Here is a 5,968-nt window from a genome sequence, read left to right on the forward strand (position 1 = left end):
CCACCTACAGCAGTTATGGAGGAGGGCGAGGCACAGAAAGATATGGCGAGGTGTGGTTTAGAATTCTTTTTACTGGGCCTGGGGATTAGAAATGGTAAGCTTAAAAAAAATTGCAACAGAATAGGCTATGTTTAATAGTATTTTTTTTCCAATAATACCTTTGCAATGGTAACTGTAGTAATCAGATCATTATTAATATTTAATAGCCTTGGATAGGAGTAACTTAAAAAAATCTATTTACCAAACTTCAGTAAATAAAACGAAAGATCTTTGAGAGATATGGAAATGTTTTCATGGATTTAGGCTTGAGACAAATTAAACAGTTGCAGTATATTCTCCAGAACTTGGTTGTCAATGTACGTTTAAAATTGTTTGTAATTTTAAGATATTATGAAAACAAACAGAGTTTTCAACCTCTGATAAAAGGAATTTTATGATAAATTTTGAATTGAACAAATGCAGTTTTGTTCTGCTTGGATATGTTCTCCCTAAATTTATACAAGCTTACTAATAAAATAAGCAAATATTATAAGTGCATTCTCAATATTTCTCTTAAAGTGACCTAACTAGAGAGGTTAAGTTCAATGTACCTGGTATAATAAAATAAGAACGTGCTAATCCTTCAAACATATTCTATTTAAGTAATTAAGTTTAGTAAGAAATTTAAATGGATTTTTAAATAATCTTGATTACCTGGATTTCAAAGAATCTGGTTTTTGTTGTCTGGCTATTTGTTACCTCAGTATGTCGAAGAATTTGAATTTATGGTGGCTTTGTTAATGTCAATCAGTATCTTGTTGTTAGTAAATGCTGTTGTCATGGTCAGGTTCATGTGTCAACTTGGCCAAGTGGTGGTTGGTACCTGTTTGTCTGGTTGGGCAAGTGCTGCCCTGTCTGTTGTGATGAGGACATTTCATAGAATTAAATCACGATCATGTCAGCTGCATCCACAGCTGATTCCATTTGTAATCAGCCAAAGGGGAGTGTCTTCTGCAATGAGTGATGCTTAATCTAATCACGGGAAGCCTTTTAAGGAGGATTCAGAAGAGACAGGCTCTCTTCCTGCTTCGCCCAGCGAGCCTCTCCTGTGGAGTTCATCCAGACCCTCCATCCGAGTCGTCAGCTTCACAGCCTGCCCTGCGGATATTGGACTCTGCATTCCCATTGTTAGGTGAGACACTTTTATAAATTTTATATTTGCGAGTGTTCCCTGTTGATTCTGTTTCTCTAGAGAACCCTAACTAATACTGCTGTCATGAATAGAAAAGACATAAATCTTAGCTTCAAAGAGTTTATTTTCTAGTTAGAATGTGTTTGTACCAGAGCATAGTGTAAAACAGTCCTAATGAAGGAATTAAAATGCTGAAAGAATTTAAAAAGCAGATAGATAAAGAATGACCTAAGAAGACCTCACAGAAGAGCTGACACTTGTAAGACCTAAGTAAGAGAGTAGCATTTAAATAAATAGCGCTCTGAGCTAGCTTTTTTTAGAAGCCATAGATGGGTTTTGTGAACTAACACATTCCTGGTATTATGTAACAGTTGGGAGTAATGTTGAGAAAAATTTGAGTTTTTTCTGGATATAAGTCCTTTAAATATCAAAAACGCTGATTATATTTTGCAGTTGGGGCTTTCTGACCTTTGAAGGTAAAATAAGAGATTTTAGATATATTATAAAGTAATCATTTGTGTGTTTTAAGTATAAAGTATAAAGATGTCTGACTGTACTCTAAACCCAAGCATAAATTTCTTCCTTCTTCCATTATTTTGTAGTATCTCTGTCTCCTTCACCCTTTATGAATACCGTTATTGGAAGGAAGTAAGCAGGTTCAATAGCTTTGTGTGCCATATTTTTTTTTTTTAAAAAGAAAGCTTTTGTGTCAAACCGAGTATCCATACCAAACTAAACTTTAGGTTTATTCCTGTTAAAAGAATGTGGATTATTAGTCTGCTCTTAATGTAAAGTTTCTTTAAAAAGTGTTTCTTAATCATCCAAGTACTCTGTCTACAAAACAAAGATCTTTACATCAGAATAATATCCTCGTTGATATCCTTAGCCTTCTCTTTTATTTTGGAAGACAAGTCTTCTCACTTAACTGCTAAGGGAAAAACTATTACAAATAATTTGTTCTTTCACCTCATGTAAGTAAGATGCCGAAATAGTTTTACCTATTGCATAGGAGGTGTTTGGGAGTATTACAGTGGTTAAAAGGGATTTTCTACCCTGTTGCTGGTTAAAATTTGTATAGGTAAAATATTATTCATATATTTAGAAATTGAATAAATTCCTTAAAATTTGACAATGCTCTCACTGTCCATATTATATGCTGATACTAATGTGTGCGATATTATGCAATGGTACGGTGTTGTTAGTCATGATTTAGTTATTCTTAAAAGGCTACAGATCATAGAAACAGCCAAATTGTCACTTGAACTGCTTTGCTCTAATACTTCTCTAAAAGTATATGTGGCCAGCTGTAGGTCACAGCTCAATCTGTAACAAGGAAAAACTTTAAAAGAAGGGCAGGTCAGACATATATATTTTATTTCATCTGTTAATTAAATAACAGGTAAATGTGTAAAAAATGAAACAGAACAGAACCTCTGCTATGGTTTCTTACTATAAAACAACTGTCTAATGTTTTTATTTCTGAAAGCAGCTTCATTTAAAAATGCTTATGAAATTCGAGCTCAGATTGTAAATCTTAACTGCTATCTTTAAATTCTGAAATGCTTTGCTGTTTCGATAACCTAGTAGTTCCCTGAAACTTTAAGTATCTGTGTGACACCTGAGACTCAAATATAGTTCTCCAGCTCTGAGAGTCAGCATAAGTGTATACAACTATTAAAAAAAAAAAAAAACAGAAAGAGATCAAACTCCAGTTAAAGATGTGATGAAGCTGATCTGGTTAAAATTAAGGTAAATCAATATACAAGGTGAAGAAAATATTGTCTGCATTTTAAAGCTTTAACTTTTGTGTGAGACAAAAAGAAAAATGTTTATTTTGTCCAAAATTTATACTGTCTAATTTAATCTGTCTAGTCAGTTAACCTAACTCAGCTTTATTTGATACAGAACCTGGAATAAAGATCAAAATCTTAATGTTCTGTATGAGTTAATGCTATACAATGATGCATTTCAAAGTATTTTGAGCAAAAAATGAAAAAGTTTGCAAAGTCCCTTGAAGGAGTGAAAAAAAATAGAACTATTAATCTTCCCCAACTGAGGAATTCCTGATTTTTTCTTAAGCATGAGGAGCTCCCAATTTAATAAACCAGGACCTCAGTTTTGAGGCTTGCCCCATATGAAACTTATTTCTGTAATAGTAAACTGAACCCAGTTAGGATTAGTGCCTAAGAGCCATCTCCAGAAAATCTCTGCTGCTGCTCAAATGTGATCTCTCTCTAAGCGGAACTCCAAGTTTCTCCCCAATGTGGGACATAATTTCCAGGGGTGTGAGCCTGGCCCTGGCAGCATGAAACATAACTGGCCCTGGCATCGTGGGACATAACTGTCCCTGTCATCATGAGACGTAAGTTCCAAGGATGAGCCTGGCCCTGGCATTGTGGATTAGGTTACTAAAAGGGGGTAAAGAAACAGAGTTTCAATGGCTAAAAGATTTCAAATCAAGTCAAACAGGGCATTCTGGAGGGTTGCTCTTATGCAAGTTTCAGCCAGATATTGCAAACTGACAATACAGCAAATCCCAACCAGTGGTATTCCTGAAACCGTGAAAGAGATCTTGTGTTCTATAAAACTTTACTTAAGTTTGTTTTTCAGAGACTTGAAACTTTCAGATTATTCCAGTGCCAGAGAATCTCTGAAACCGAGAGATACTGGATTCTGCAAGAATAACAACTGGTTTCATCATATCATCTGCTTATCCCTTAATGAACAATGCTGCCTTTCAGCCTTGAAGCAGTTCGAGTCATCACCAAGATATTCCTCAAGATAATTATCAAATGAGAGGAATTGTAACCCAAAAATCAGGATTTAAGGGGTAATTTTGATTATTGAATCATATTCTTTTTCACTTTTGGGGATATTGGAGTAGACAGGGAAATACCTGAAATCCCTAACCTATAATTCAACAGCCCTAATATCTGAAATGAGTGTAAAAGCCTTATCTTGTGCCTCTGCAACTATAAGAGCTGTTATGCCCCTTATCTGGTCATTTTCTTGTAGGGCAAAGATCCTAATGCTAATGAAGTCAGCCAGTAACCAGTCTCAGCCCTGAACATATGATAAATCATATCAGCTAGATTCTGCTATTAAAAGATAGCTTGTCTTCCTTCCTTTTGGCTTACATCTTTAGCAATGAAGTGATAGCGCTACCTTCCCTCCTTTCAGCTTATGATCTATTGAAATGATAATGATAGCACTGTCTCCTTTGTGCTTTGAACTTGCTATTCAAAATGATCTCATCTCCCCTTGCTAAAATCCTTAAGAACTTTGAACCCCCTAAACTTGGGGAGACAGATTTTGGGCCACTAGGCCATCTGCTCTCCTACTATGTGCTTAGTAATAAACTCTTTCTCTCTCTGAAAAAAAAAAAAGAGGGCACTACGAACATTGATATGTAACAAATCAGAAAACCTGGATGAAATGTACACATTTCTTAAAACATACAAATTACTTGATCTGGCACAAGAAGAAATATAACATGTGAAGACATTGATTCAGTAATTAAAAAACCTCCCAACATCGTGAGGCATGCAACTAGGTTAATGAACCTTAAGGACTGTACATTGAACGAAATGCCAGGAACAAAAAGACAAATATACCATGCCTAACTCATATGAACTAACTATAATATACAAACTTGGTGAACTGAAGTCGAGGGCATGGGCTATCAGGTTGGGGCCTATTGTAAAGGGTCCTAGATTGTAAGCCCTTACAGCAGTCACGTATATTTGGGGGTTGTAACTGTTATTTCTAAATTCTGAGATACTGAGCTATTTGAGTATAACCTGGTCATTCCCAGAAACTTCAGGTATTTATGTGACACCTGGGACTCAGAGTTAGAGCTCTGCTGCCGTGAATGTCAGCAGTACCCCACAAAGGAACTGTTTAAAAAGTTGAAGAAGTTATCAGACTTCAACTAGAGGTATGAATGAAGCTGATCTGGATAGGACTAAGATAAATCAGAATACAGGGCAAAGGATGATATGGTTCTATATTTTAAAACTTCAACTTCTGTGTGAGACCAAAGGTATAGATGTTTAGTCAGTACAAAATTTATATTTTGGATAGAATTAACAAATGACCTGACAATTGATATTTGTACAGCAATGTTCATTGTGGCATTATTTACAGTAGCCAAAAGGTGGAAGCAACTCAAGTGTTCATCGACAGATGAATGTATAAAAAAATTGTGATATATCTTTACAATGGAATATTATTCAGCTGTAAAAACAAATGAATTGATAGTATATGCTATAACATGGTTGAACCCTGAAGGAATCATGTTGGGTAAAATAAATCAGACACAAAAGGACAGATATTGGATGATTTCTTTTATGTGAAACACTTAGAATAAGGAAATTCATAGAGATAGAGAGCAGAATAGTGGTTACCAGGGGTGGGGAGAGGGGGATTGAAGAGTCACTGCTAAGTGAGTATGAGTTTTGTTTTGGGATGAGGAAGATAGATTGAAAACAGATATTCATGAAAATTATACAATATTATCGATGTACTTAACATCAAAGGATTGTCCACGTAAAATGTTTTTGTATTCTTTATATGTTAGCACAGTTAAAAATACATAACTAGACAACGAAACCCCACGTTGTCATTGGCTGCCCCTGCGTCCACAAGCCTGCCAGCTAGTTTAAAGGACACTGGGAAGTTAACTTCTGACTTTTAGAATGGGTGTGTGTGTGTGTGTGTAAGATTTATGACTGTGAGATTCCCTAGAAAAAAATATTCAGAGCATATTAGGTGGTCACAAACATGGAATATGTAAAA

The sequence above is a fragment of the Tamandua tetradactyla genome, chromosome 2 (assembly GCF_023851605.1).
Source record: "Tamandua tetradactyla isolate mTamTet1 chromosome 2, mTamTet1.pri, whole genome shotgun sequence".
In the NCBI taxonomy this organism is placed as follows: domain Eukaryota; kingdom Metazoa; phylum Chordata; class Mammalia; order Pilosa; family Myrmecophagidae; genus Tamandua; species Tamandua tetradactyla.